This window comes from Balaenoptera physalus (genome assembly GCF_965194825.1).
Source record: "Balaenoptera physalus genome assembly, chromosome: 20".
Taxonomy (NCBI): domain Eukaryota; kingdom Metazoa; phylum Chordata; class Mammalia; order Artiodactyla; family Balaenopteridae; genus Balaenoptera; species Balaenoptera physalus.
Window position 1 is genome coordinate 36,144,756 of NC_138901.1, and position 14,904 is coordinate 36,159,659.

Consider the following 14,904-nt stretch of genomic DNA (forward strand, 5'->3'; position numbering starts at 1 on the left):
TTAACCACTGCGCCACCAGGGAAGCCCATCTAACAGGTTCTTAATTGGAATCTTTTTAAACATGGAATTCATAATATTTTATTTTATTATTATTTTTTGGCCACTCCACGTGGCATGCGGGATCTTAGTTCCCCGACCACGGATCGAACCCAGACCCCCTGCAGTGGAAGTGTAAGTGTGGAGTCTTAACCACTGGACTGCCAGGGAAGTCCCCTCTTAATTGGAATTTTAACTGAGCAAATAAGAAGTCCCATGTTGGGCTGGGGGAAGGGAGGAGTGGAGAGGGATGTCACTTTTTTTTAAAAAACACCAACTTATATTTCTTTGGTTAATAGATGCGGAGGAGGCCTCTCTGGGTAGCGTGTGAGGATGTAACTTCCTTGAGCATAGGATTTGACTGGTTTATGGAGTGGTGCTTCTGCCCTTACCTGCCAGTGGTTGGGGTCACTAAAACCGACACAGCCCTGCTGGAGAGGAGAGGGGCTTCCGAGGTCCACACCAGGAGCAGCTGCAGACCCCCACTGAGGGGTGGCAGGAGGCTGCCCTTCTGGCTCACTGCCCCCACAGCAGCAGGTCAAGAGTTAGAATAGGTGGATGGCTGGACTTGTGACGTCCTCAGCAGTCCCTGAGCAGAATTCATTCTAAGCCCCCAACATGCTCTGTGCCCACACCAGGGAATACAGTGTGAAGCTTCTAGCAACACCTGGAGATGCTCGACCCTTCCCACGTGTGCATGTTCAGTTTGCTGTGTCTCAATTTAGTAGAACGTTGGGGAAAATAACCTCCCTCCTACCAGGGTGAGGTTGCAAAGGTCTCTGGAAGGAACAGTGCAGAAAATTATTCAAATAACTGAGGCATTTGAAAAATTATTTTGAGAAAGATTTAAAATATTTTAAAAAATACATAGCAAGCACCCTTCCTCCATTATCCAGAATTAACAACTTGGCATATTTACCATATATGTTCATATATAAATTTATATAGTCATCTATGAATTTAAACATTATAGATCAAGTTGGGGTCTTGGGGAACTTTTTAAAAAAAAGCCATGTGTGAACTCATAAGGCAGAACAGAAATAACTCCAAATCTGCTTTCTCAGATGTGAATCCCTCCTGGCTCTTTGGGTCTGTTGTATTAATAAATAAGCCTGGTTTTATTCTAGTTAGAAAAGAAGGCCAGGCTGGTGCATCAGAACGCTGCATTCCTTTTGGTTAGACTTTGTCAGAGGATAGGCAGGCGCCTCTTTGGCACAGGGTTTCTGGGTGTTTCCCTTTGGAATATAAAAGGAGTATCCCTTAACCCCAGGAGAGACCGCACCAGAGCCATCTTCTTCCCTCTGTGCTGAAGAAAAACAGACAAATCCACACAACCAACATTCAAAGAAGGGCATGGTGCAGCCTGAAGACAGGTAGTGAGCTGTGACACTGGCTCACTCCAAGGACTACGGTGTCATAGGGATGCCCGTTACGGGTGGCAGCCGGAGTGGTCACCATTGTGCCTTCTCTCCTGGTTGGTGAAATCCTGCAAATCAGGCAGTCTACCGTGTGCACTAGTTTTTCTCTGAACACAGAGCTTCCATCAAACAGATGGGTGAAAAGAAACAGCGTGATAATAGCTAACCCTTCTCTAGTGTTTACTGTAGTCTGGGCACTAGGCTAAGTACATGTATTATATCATTAAATCTCAAAACAAACCCTGGGCACTGCTATTTTTAGTACTAGGTAGGTACTATTATTATGGTCCTTTCACAGATGAGAAAACCAAGACCCAGAGAACCGAGTAAATGCTGACGGGAGCCCAGTTAGTAGACAGCAGGGCTGGTACGTGCAGCCCCACGGTCTGGCACCAGCATCCATGTGCTGAGCCGCTACCTCTCCTGCTTCTCCGTAGGAGGCACTTTGCTCCATGGAAGGTGGAGAACTCCTGGGACCTCAGAACCCCCGTGTGGATGGCACAACACAGTGTCTTAGGTGTACTGGGAACCTGGGTGTGGAGGGGATGCAGACGAAAGAAGCAACAAAACCAGGCCAGTCAAATGCATTGTCTGTGGCGGCCCTGAGGTCTCCGCAGCCAGGGCCTGGAGAGGCCAGCTTTCAGAGCACAGGCTTTACTTTTAAATCATGAAGGGTTTAATTTAAAAATGGATTCTGTGCTCTGGTGTGACTCTCAAATCCACAGTGCCTTTCAATTTCTTAAAAGTGAAACTCTGTGAAATGATAAACACAGCCATCCAGAAAGAGTCAGGGACAGTCTAGAGGGGTATTGGGAACATGTCATGCCTTGGTGCCAAGCCCACGGCACAGTCCATGTAAGGCAGAGAGCAGGAATCATCCTCGTGGTGCCCATCCTTTGCGGATCTGCCCTGGTACAATAGTGAGACCCATCAGTCCGGAGAATCTCAGTCTTCCACGCAGAGATCCCCCCCTTCAGCCGCCCTGAGAAGCCCACATACAGAAGCATGCACGGCTGTGTGGATGTGCTGGGCGGCAGCTCTGCACTTTGCCGTCAGCCGGATGGAAGGAGTGTTCGCCTTCACGTGCTTCTCAGAGATGTGCTTGCTGAGAGCTCCTTGCAGATTCAAAACATGGGGGACGTGTGCTCTTGAGAGCTGTGTATGTGAAGCAGCACAGAGCATGCAGCCGGCACTTGGTAAATATTAGTTCCCTTCCCCTTCCTGTGTGTAAGGCAAGTTGTACAAGTGAAGCATCAGCAGTTCGGAAGCAAAAATAGATCTCCATGTGAGGATGTGGCCTCTTTTCCTTGAGTGTGGACCAGATGTCAGGCTGCCTGGTGAAGACTCCAGGAACGTGGCAGCTTCCTTCTTAGGGGCTTCGTTGCTTCTTCACTCTATGGAGAGGCCTCCCTCTCCATGCACTTCTTGCATCTGAAAAACAAGAGTGAAAAAGAGGATGGTATAAAAGTCTCAGGAATGATCTTTCTGTATTCTCCTTCTTAAAAAGGATTTGAGTGTTATTTGGATCTTACTTTCAAGTCTGATAACCTGTTCATCACATCATTATCTCTGTTATTTAATAACATGATAAAAATTAATGTTGAACCACAGCAAATGGACATTTGTTTTGAGTGCGTTTATCCTTTTCCTTACCTGACATTTACTGAGGGCCAACTATTTACCAGGCACTGAACTAGGTGTTGGGAATTCAGAGATAAGGAAGAGTCCATCCCTTGAACTTGAGCAGTTTATGAATTGCAAAGAGATAGATAAATAATTGCGAATAAAGTGTTAAGGGTATGTACAAAATGAAGGCAAGAGAGGTCAGCTCTGAATGGGGTGCAGAGGGAAGATCAGAGATGATCTTTGAATTGTGTATTGAAGAATAAGCACAAATTGTTCAATAAGAAGGATACATTTAAGTGACTCATTGAATTTTTCTTGTCTGATATTAAGTTAATTTCCCTTAAATATGCTCAAGAATTAATTCAGATCATAGTGTTAAGGGACATGGGACTGGAATAAAAAAAAATGAGGGGGAAAAAGGAGAATAAAAAGAATGTATAGGGTGGTTAATCCACAGAGGGGCTAACTCCCTCCTACCCAGAGAAGGGAAACCTTGCTGCATGGTGAGGGACCCGGGCTCTGCACTGCCAGGGCAGCCGAGCCACGTGTCTCAAACATGGCATGTTTAAAGAAGTTGGGAGGTTATAGGCGGCATAACAGATGTGATTTGACAGTTGCTGTGGCAACACACCCACTTCCAGAAAATCAGTTAGTGGGAGGGCAGGAGAACTCATGGTACTTGCCCTGGGCTGCCCTATGCCCCACACTGCCTGTTCTGGGCCAAAGGTGTGGACAGATTGAGAAGGACAAATGCCCCACATGGCTGACTGCCACCTGCCTTTGTGGAATTGACTCTGGAATAAGATAGGAGATGAGTAAACCAGAACAAAGACAACAGGGGAACAGTGTGGAGGAGGAGGGGGAGTTCTGAGCAAGCAGTGCCAACTCCTTTCAGGAAAATACCTCCCAAGCATTGTATTTGAATATATTGAATGACCCATGGATTTCTATGAAAAAATGCATATGGCATAAATGTGTATAAATCTCCCTTTATGGAAGCAGCAGCAGCAACGAATGCTGTAGGCATAAGTAAAAGCGTCCCTAGAGTAGCAAAAGGACTTGAGTTAATGAAAAATTGGTTTTGAAGTTTTGGCTGAAGAGCTGGGTGATTGCCTCTGTGGCACCACCTTCTGGCAAATCAGAGATATGACATGGTGTGAATCCTCGGACTGTATAGGTGGTGGGTTCTACAAGCTTCAGTGTACCAGCTACTTACCTCCACAGGGGCTATTTCCTCCAGACCATTGGTTCTCAACCTTGGCCTCACTTGAGAATCACCAGTGGAGATTTTGGAAAAAGTTATTTAAAAATATTTAATTACAAAGTAATATATGACCGTTGTAAAATAAAGTCAGAATTGTGCAGGTGTACAGCTTGAGTTCCTATATCCCATTCCTAGATTTAACAGTCAACAGTTCCTTGGATACTCATCCAGACGTTTCCTTTGTGTTTATAAGCATATGTGAGTGTGTGTATAAATATATTTGTACATATATTTATATAGAGATTGATTGTGTGTGCACAGAAGTATGGAAATATATGTATATGCACACACTATACATAGACTATATACTATACATAGTGCATATATACTATACATAATGTGCAACTTGCCTTTTTTACTTAATATCTTTTGGATATCTTTTCATACTAGTACATATAGATCTATCAGCTGCATGGAATCCCATTGCCTGGATATGCCATAATTTATTTAACAAGTACCTTTAGCTTGTTTTCATTCTTGGTTGCCATTCTCCGTACATTCAGCGTATCTAAAGTTTAAATCCCTAGATGTGGAACTGTTGGATCAAAGTATGTAGGCTCCAAAAGAATTGTACTAGTTCATACTCCCACCAAAATTGTGTGAGAAGGCTATTTCTCCTTTCATTAAAAATATAAATAAGTAAAACAAAACAAAAATACAGAGCCCCAGGCCCCATTTTCAGAGCTTCTGATTGAGGTGGGAGGGGTGCTGAGCATCTTTATTTTTTTAGATCCACAGGTGAATCTGGTCCATAACCAGGGTTGGGAGCTATGGCCTTAGATAGAGGGGGTAAAGTTAGGAGCCGTTCTCCTAAATGATGATGCCTTGGTTATGCCCTTTCAGACCCAAACAGCAAGATTTCCCTTACTGTGGCCAGCTGGGGAATAGAGCTACCCATTTCCTCTGAAGTTCTTGTTAAACTAGAGATCTTTATTTAGACAGACATAAAATTAAATGAATCTGTTATTTATAAGAGTAGGATTAAAGCTACAAGAGCCAGAGAAGTAACACCTAGGTACAGTTTGATACTTTTCTCACTATTCTGTAATTATTTGTTCATAAGTCATTTCTCCTTTAAAGACTTTTAAGAAATAATAGTTTAATTCCTTTCCGTGTGGCTTCAGATGCTATTAGAAGAGGTAGAGTTTGTGGATATTAAAGTCAGTACCTTGTTCTCTGATTTCAGTATGAAGAGCCCCTGGGCTGGTACGCAGCTGGCCAGCTTTGGGAAGTAACAGCGTCTCCTTTCTCTTGCTTAGTTAGCCTCAGTAGCTGGAGAGAGAGAAAAATGACATCTCTTTTCCAGAGAACCTGTTGTAAGCATTCTCCATCTTGGGGAATGATTCCTCCTTCACAGCCTGTTTCATTCCTCCCCTTGAGGCCGTGCCTTGCCATCCTCTTCTGTGTCTCTGTCCACTGAGCTGCTACCAAGGACCGTGTCCCTTGCTCTGTGGCATTAGGAAGCCGTGTCACGCCTTCACTCCTCCCACCAACCTGAAGACCATTGCCTTCAATCTAACAGCAAGTCTGTCTTTGCCGTTTTGAGGAAACACCCCTGCGCCTTCCCGTTTGTCGTTTGCCCACATTTCTTTTCAGTTGGTCTCTTTATCTCACTTCCATGTTTAGGTAAGAACTGCCTTCCGTTAAGTTTGTATTAGGAAATCTGAGCCGATTGGGATGGGGGGGGGTGGGGTGGGAAGGGGGAGGAAGGGGACAGGGGGCTTGTGCGCACTGGAATGACAAAGGATCTTAGAGGTGCTGGGACACTCTGGATCCACAGAAAGCTTGTAGGCTATGCTGGGCCTTCCCGTCTCATGTATCATGCATGGTCCTGACAGGCCCCGGCCTGAAGCTAAAGAAGAAGGTGTGCCGCAACACTAAGGAACCCGCACAAGTGTTTGATAATGACTTAGTGTCTCGTTTCTATTTACCTAAGAGGCACACAGACCTCACCTGTGCCTGTGGAATAGAAAGGCAGATTTCTGCCCCATACAGATTTCTCTACATGAGGCAGGAGCCAGATGGGTTTAGCTTGGCTAATCTTAGTACAAGCTGGAAAATTCCAATTTTTCCAAAACAACACATTTCTAAGAAATTGTCTGGTTTAGAATATTATTCTAGCATATGTAAGGGAACCGCATGACTATGGGCTGACTTACTGCGGGCTTATAAATATGTATGAAAATTTACCTGCGGCTCCCTTTATCCCGCACCAACATGGTGGTGGTAAGAACTGCACTCAGTAAGCCCCTCCATTTATATTCCTTGTCAAAATCAGTGGCTGTTGGGCCATTTTCCCCTTGTGTGGGACTTGAAGTTATTTGAGAAAACCTGCGTGTACGCCTTTTCCCAAGTCTTGGCTTGCATCTGGATGTAAAATCAGACGCATGACGCATGCTCGTTGAATGTTGATTCAGATTATAGATCACTGGAAACTGTATATGTTGCTCTTTAGTCTTCCCTTTTCCTCTGCCCAGATGACTGAGACCGAGCTGTCACTTCTTTAAAATAGAATTCCTCCCGTGATACCTCATCACAAATGTATATGCCGGTCAGGCGATAACAAGACCGATGAGTACCTACAGGAAGCAGAGTGCCTGGCAGCTGCTGCAGAGGCTGGCAGTGCTCACCTCACCCCGGATGAGACGCTGGGGGGCACAGAATCCACTGTGTTTAGTTACCAGCTGACTCTGTGGAATTAAGTTGATTTTCCCCCCAAGAATCTAGATCCCTGACTTAGCGTAACGCCACCCCTCACCCCCACCGCAGCTTCTGTTGCCTAGCAATAGTTATTTAGTAACCTTTCAGAATTATCGTTAACTAATAAAGGAAGAGGAAGAGAACATCCCTATTCCGTGTTATATACACAGCCTGTGTTACAGACCTCTCTGTCGTAGGCTGGAGGGGGCGTCTACAGGCATTTTAATCTATCACCCTCCCTCTCTCTCCATAGCCCCTGCCCTCCACCCCGCAACATACACTCTCTAGACCAAGAGTAGAAAAAGATGTCATAGGCCAACAACGTAATAGGCTGGGTCACTCAACACCCCTCACAGAGATCTCCCCCAGAGAAGGCAGAGCAGACAGGAACGTCCTGAGGACCGTGTCAGAGCCCCAGGATTCCTGCCACAGGTGGGGTCTAGGTGTGGGCTGCTTGAAGGGAATTGTTGGCCACCAGCCTGTGGCATTACTTTTGTGGGTGGGCACGTGCGGGTGGCAGTGGAAGTGTAGAGAGGAGGGTTAGGGCTTTGGAGCTGGCCCTGGTTTGAACGTAGGCTCTTCCAACTCACTAGCTGTTTGACCTTGAGCAAGTTACCCAAGCTGGTCGATTGCTTCTCCTCTGTTCAGTGGAGATGATACAGCTCCCTGGTTTGGCGGCACAGGGACTGCCTGTGAGGGGTTGATGACATAGCTAGGAGAACCCTTCCTCGCTCAGTCCCACTGCACCAGCCTATCCAAGGATTAGTTTACCTCCTGCCTTTCTGGCTCCTCTAAAGTGCTGTCCACGGAGTCCTCTTCATCTACCCGTCCCTAAGATGTCCCTGGTCCCCCAAGGCCTTGTCTTTGGTTTTCTTCTTGCTCTGTATTCTCTCCTGGGGGAATCTCAAGGCTATGAAATCTGTATCTCTAGTTAGGATTGCTCTCCTGCAGCCTGGACTCATGTTTAAAGCTGAGATCCACGTCCTTCAGCATCTTTATATCTGTAGCCCAGAGGTGCCTTGGACTTGATGGATCCACAATCAGATGCTGCCTTTTCCTCTGAATGTGCTCAGGACACTGTATTCCGTATCTCAGTGAATTTTACCACCTCCTTTCTGGCTGTCCAAGCTAGAAACCTGAAAGTGAATCTTGCTCTCTCCTTCTTTCTCCCCTGTATGGACTTGACTGAGACGTATATTGATCCCACCTCATTAATAACCCTTAAATCTACCTGGTCCTCTGCCATTGATGTGGGCGAACCTCTCACCATTTCCTGTCTCCCCTCTGATGCCTTCTCCTCTTGGTTGCCACAGCGTTATTTCCTCGATTGCTCACCATTCCCTTGAGGATAAGATCTGACCATCAAGGGCCCCTCTCTGTCTGGTCTCAACTCTTCCTACCCCTCTCCTTGCCCTCTGAGCTCCAACTACCAACTGCTTTCAGTTCCCTGCCTGGCCCATGAGTTCTGTCACATCTTCATGCCTTCACAGATTCTGTTCCTCTGCCTTGATTACCCCTTATCTCTTTACTTTCTGGCCAATTTCAAGAATCCACCAAGATGCCAACTCCCTCTGAGAAGCATTTCCTGATGCCCCTGCACTCCCTCCAAGGGTCTGGATTAGTAATCCACCTTTGGACTCCACCCTTTGGTTCCCTGGGCAAAGCCCTCCCATAGCACTTAGCACCTGTACTATGAACACCTGCTTGCTTACCTATTTCCACTTCCAGACTGTGTGCTCCCAGGCGTGCGTTTTATTTATATATTTCCAGAGCTTATCCATAGTATGTCTCAATATATGTTTGTTAAACAAATCAGTGTTTTAATCAACAAGCCTTTGTTAATCATCTTCTATGTGAGGCATTGGCAAGGGCTTTGCCTGAAAAGATTTCCAGTCTAGTTTGAGAATAGATAATTGCTTAAAAGCTGCAGAGTCACTTAACCTGATAAAACTTCCAGGCCAGCATATGCTTAAGTGCAAGAGGATATAGATATTAAATGTGAGGGAAGTTGGAAGTTGTCACCAACACTGGGACAGTCAGCGGGAGGAGGACTTGACTTAGGCCTTGAGGGATGGTGCGACAGGTAGAGGCAGAGAGGATGAGAAGCGAGAATGTCCAGGACACAAGGCTGACCAGTGTGCCTGGAGCAGGGAACAGAAGTGGGAGTGAGGACGTCCTTGACCTCCAGATGGAGAACTTGGACTGGGAGGCAGTGGGAGGCCACTGCTGCCTTTGATCATGGTAGAGATGTTCCAGGAGGAGGAACCTGGTGGTCGTGTTGCAGGACAGGATTGCAGGTGGCATAGAGGCCAGTGAGGAAGGCACTGAAATTGTCCAGGTCCTCAGAGGAATGGCCTGCCCTGGCCTGTGACAGGGATCTGAACCACAGCGGAAAACCTTCACTGAACTTAAGGATAATTTATTGCTAGAGCTAGAATGAGCCTTTGCTGTCATCCCAAACTCTTGTCCCATTATATAACGGGTGGTCAAACCGAAGCCCAAGGAGTCTCCCCCACAGTTCCCGTAACTGGCTTGGTCTCTGGATTCCGATCCTTCTGCATGAGAGGGGTGTGGTTAAAGTTCAGAGCCTGATGGAAAGGAGACGACAGTTCTCAGGCTGATGGTCCCTGGGAGCATGGAGGATGAGTTTGGCTTTGAGACGACACTGAGCAGGAGGCCATGACCAGCAGCGCCCAGACCAGTGCAGGATTCTCTGTGAACTTTGGGGTGAGAGAATTTCAGAGAGCACTGGCCAGGCGCCAAGGCAGGAGGCTTTAGAAAAGCTTGTTTACTTTTGGGTACTCAACTTGGAGACTCGCACAGGAAGGAATTTTTGTGGATCTCCTTGAGCAGCCGCAGAACCACAGACACACCTGAATCCTATTCATGTTCATCCGGAAACTCAGGCTTTAAAACAATTCTGTTTTTCTTCCTATGTTTGTTTGGACTGGTTGGGGGGTTGAGAGAGGAGGAAGGGTGTTGCTCAGGAGAGTGTGGGCCACTTGTTTGCATTCAGTTCCTGGGTTCACAGTGGACGTCAGTAAGCCCTGCACTTACCTCATGCTCTGCTTCACTCCTCTAAGTCCAAACAAAAAACTCACATGGCCCAAAGGAGAATAGTCAGTTTAATAACTCACCCTGACAGCACTTTGAAAACTGCGGGTTTCAAATGACTAGGCCTGCACATTTTCACCAACTCAGACAATTAAAGAGACTCCAGGGACCTAGGTGGTGCTGATTCCAGCGGCACATGTTGTCATTAAAGATGGAAAGAGCCTCCAGGTATGGAGAGCTTGTTTCTCTGCTTGATAAGAAGGTAGCCCCAGCCTAGGGGGACCTCAGTAAATTGCATAGTGGCTCAATTTCTCCGTAGGTAAAATGTGCCCATGGGCCCTGCGTGCTTCGCAGGGTTGTCAGGAGGGTGGGATGAGGCTGTAGATACTCAGCGTGCACTTGAACCAGGTCCAGATGCAGCATGTAAATTCAGGCAGGAGCCTCTCCTCTGCTCCTGCCTGGAAAGCTGACATCACCACTGTGCACACATGGGGGCTCTGAGGAGGGGCTGAGGTTAGGACTCTAGTCCCCACTTTATCCTCTCCAGATGTCTCCTGTTGCTTATCCTCTAGCATGTGGAGTTGCAGAAGGGCTTGAAGTGGCCATTCTGGATTATAGCCACAGTCACTGTTACAGCCTTGGGAGGATTGGGCCTCTGCTCTCTCAGAAGAGACGGCTGCGGGGACTTCCCTGGTGGCTCAGTGGTTAAGAATCCTCCTGCCAATGCAGGGGACACGGGTTCGAGCCCTGGTCCGGGAAGATCCCACATGCCGTGGAGCAACTAAGCCCGTGCACCACAACTACTGAGTCTGCTCTCTAGAGCCTGTGAGCCACAACTACTGAGCCCGTGTGCCACAACTACTGAAGCCCACGCACCTAGAGTCCGTGCTCCGCAACAAGAGAAGCCACCGCAATGAGAAGCCCATGCACCACAACGAAGAGTAGCCCCCGCTCGCCACAACTAGACGAAGCCTGTACATAGCAACAAAGACCCAACACAGCCAAAAATAAATAAATAAATAAAAATAAAATAAAAAAGAAGGGATGGCTGCTGCACAGAGCATTTGAAGACTGGCAAGCAGGCAGTTGGTGGGACTCAACCTTGCATTTCCCAGGTCTTCACCCACCTGCGTTTCCTACAAGTGCAGAGGAAACCAGGAGGCCTGCTTTTCTCCAGCCATGCATGTTCCATGACTTGGGGTGGAGTGGCGCAGGGACATGAATGTGTGTGGGGGAGGGACAATGCACCTTGTTTCCAGTTTATGACACTCCCTACGCACCTGTGGCGAGGCAGGGGTGGGGGTCAGTGTCGCAAGATCTGAAATCCAGTTCACGCAGGCTTTGGTCTCTGGCACTGTGAGTACATTTCTGGCCACCCTATTACTTGTCTGCACACGGAGGTGCTGTGACAGCAGTGGGGAGAGGCTCTCAGTCCCTGGGAGAGCAGGTGGAGGGGACTCTGCTGCTCTGTCTTGGGGACAGTGGCGTGGTGGCCAGGGGGCCCACACGTGCCCTGACCCCTGGATGGAACTGATCTGCCCCATGTCCCTGACTGCCAGCGGGCGTGGCTCTGAGCCGCTCTGCTCTCGCCTCTCAAGTTCACCTCAAGGAGGCAGGTTTCTTGCTGACTCCACTGGCAAGACACGCGCCGATCCACACCCTTGGAATGAGAGGCCTTGCTAATCCAGTCCCAGCCTCTGCCAGATCAGGCAGCCTCTGCCAAGTCAAGTCAGGGCCATTTTGGGTACTGGTGCACGATCCCAGAGCAGCGTGCTGGTCCTGGACACAGGTCACACTTGGTGACGTCCAGCAGGCTTTTCTTGGGCTGCAGCTGGAGGGAGGTGTGTGCTGGGGGGCTCAGGGAGGGACGTGCGGACTCCACACCCCCGCCCCCGAGTGGCCTCCCCACATCCTGCCCATCCCAGCTGGCCCCAGCGGACAGAGGAGGGAGCAGGGCTCTGCATGGTGGAGTGGCTGGCCCCAGGCCACAGAGCTGTTTGGGGGCAAAGGCACCGTGAGTCCAAGTCTGTCTGTGCTTTCTGATGAACTGGGCCATCTCCCAGGACGGGTCAAAGTGAGGGACGAAGGCCGGAGCAGGAGCCTGGAACAGTGTTCCAGCTGTCTCTGCCCAAACCCAGACCCAGTATTAATTGGCATACTGATAATTCAAGGGTATAGACGTGAAACATGCCTCCCCCATGACGTGGCCTCTGCAGCCATAGCCCATAACAGAATAAATGAGGCGTGGTCTCTGGCTATCCAGAAGCTCTTTAAAGATGCCTGAGTGAGATGTAGTGTTGACAGGAGCCCTAGCCCTGAGGGTCATTAGTTGTTTTGTCATTGAAGGAGTGCCCTTGGCAGGAGCTTGCCATTCAGGAGGGCGGAGGTAGTGGAGGAGGGAAGGGACGGAAAGGAAATGGGGTGTCTGGCTGCCCGTAAGTTCCTGGGGCTCTTGTCCATAGCCGGAGGCATTCCTGCCTCCTTGGGGCACCATCTGCTGCCCAGGAACCCGGTGGGCCATGGGAGACTGAACTCCACCAACCACCCGCCAGCTTTCTGGCTGCATGACTTTGTGTATGGGTGTTGGGGGCGGATTTCACCTCTGACCCTCCACTTCCTCATCCATAAGATGTGGGGCGGGCTGATGGGTCAGTGGAACGTTGTACTTGAGGCCAGGAGACCCAGGTCCTGATGCAGAACTCTCAGTTGAGAAGCACACAGTCCCTTGCTTTCCTTTGAAGCATTTACATGATTAAGAACTTGGGCTTTAGAATCAGAAGAGTCGGGAGGTGAGATTCTGTTTCATCTACTAGTTGGGCAACCTTGGGCAAATCATTTAGCTTTCTGAGCATGTCTTAAACTGTCTGGAAAATGGGGTTACTAATGATTCCACCTTCACACAGCTATCTTGAGGATCAAGTGAGGTGATACACTGGCAGGGCCTTGGCGAGCAGGTGCTCCTCCCGGCCACTCGTCACTGTGACTAACAGTGGTTACTCAGCGGGCAGGGGAGGCTCGTCTGCCAGCCCACGGGGCTGCACTTCATTCGCCCTCTCACTAAATGGTAACAGACAGACCCTTCCTAATGTTCACACGTAATGGATTGGGCTGGCTCCTCAGTGCTGTGCTTTACCCATATTTCTGTTGACAGCCGGTTACTGTGTGGAGAGAGTTGTTGGAAAAGAGCTGCTTTGATCAAAGCAATCTTTATAGAGGACCTTTCAGTGTATTTGTTCCACAATCACAGACGGCACTTACTGGGGACCTTGTCTGGATATGGCACAAATGAAGTATGTGTGTGTGTGTGAGAGAGAGAGAGAGAGAGAGAGAGAGAGAGAGAGAGAGGCGGTGGGGGGGGATTTGTTTTTGCCTTGAAGTCAGTGTATCAGCTGAGTAAGGCTCAGGACACTTGAAAAGTCTCAGGGTTATGACAGATTCCCAGTCGCTGGAGTTGAGAAGGACACTTTCTAATATAATCTTTGGTTAAGCCTTTTCTTTCTCCTCCTCTTCTTCCTTTCTGGGGGTTTGAATGGTCTTTTCTTGACAGTATTTAACACAGCCTCTTGAAGGTTATATATGTGCAAAGTGAAGCAAAGTCCATTTTTAGAGGATAATTTTTATTTCTGTCTTTGAAAGTAAACGTTGCTCATTATAGACAATTTGAAAAATACAACAAATAAAAAGAAAAAATAGTCCCTGTTCCCCACAACAGTCCTTGTTAGGAACCGGGGGTGTTTATCTCCAGTTACTCAGTAGTTAGTACTAAGCATGTTCTCCATGCAGACTCCTTCTAGAAGCCAGGGATGCAGCAGCAAAGAAGACAAGGTCCCCGTTCCCTGGAGCTTACATGCGAATGGAAGGAGGTCACTGACAAAGGTCAAACAAATACAAAAGATAATTTGGGGGGGAGATAAATTTTGCAAAGGAAATGAAACAGGGTGGTTTGATAGGTGGTGAGTTGGGGCAGAGGAAAGTCAGAGGGTTTGAAGATGTGGCATTTGAACTGGTGTCTAAAGCATGCAGAAGGACCAGGCAGGCAGAGAGCAGGGGGAAAGTGCTTAGGTGGAGGGAATACTAAGGACACAGGCCTTGGGGGAGGGGAGTCCCTGCTTAGGGCAGGTGAGGAGCAGAAGGAAGGCCGGCATGGCTGGGCATGTGGGGTAAGGAGGAGCCTTGAGTGTTTTCGTGTGTGGCAGTGCAAAGCCTTTGGAGGGTTTGAGGTAGGGGGTGACCTGCATAGGTTTCTGTTTTTAGAATGTTTCCCGGTGGCTGTGTGGAGAGTGCATTGTGGGGACTCCAGTGGAAGGAGGGGGAGCAGTTAGGAGGATGTGAAGAGATGCTCAAGGGAGAGACCGTGCCGGCTTGGATGAGGAGGCACTCTTTTTACTTGATATTTTTAAAAGTATCTGGGATCATAGTATCTGTCTATCTCTATATATATTTTGGCTTGCGGCTTGCAGAATCTTAGTTCCCCAACCAGGGATCGAACCCGGGCCATGGCAGTGAAAGCGCTGAGTCCTAACCACTGGACCACCAGGGTATTCCCCACAGTATCTATACTTTATATTTGTGTTTATATGGAGACTACTGATTGCTTTCCAGGCACTGTGCATTATGTTAAGCACTCTCTATATATCTTGTCTCATTCATTTCTCACACAGCCCTATGAGGCAGGCATTGTAATCTCCATTTGCAGATGAAAAAACTGGAACTAAGAGAGGTAGGTTTTTTTTTTAAATTCTAGTTTTTTAATTGGTGTTTTGTTTTGTTTATTTTTATTTTTTTTTAATTTTTATTTATTTATTT

General features: G+C 47.9%; 1 protein-coding gene and 1 long non-coding RNA gene across 4 annotated transcripts in view; one reads left to right on the top strand and one right to left on the bottom strand.

The window, feature by feature from the left end:
- Positions 1–14,904, top strand: part of HLF (HLF transcription factor, PAR bZIP family member) — a 54,343-nt gene that overhangs the window by 23,562 nt on the left and 15,877 nt on the right. The gene's annotated exons all lie outside the window — the stretch shown is intronic.
- On the bottom strand, positions 2,108–5,996 carry LOC309649791. The gene is made up of 2 exons (XR_014257298.1): positions 5,513–5,996; positions 2,108–2,885 (listed from the first exon to the last, which is right to left on the bottom strand). It is a non-coding gene; the product is annotated as an uncharacterized lncRNA (long non-coding RNA).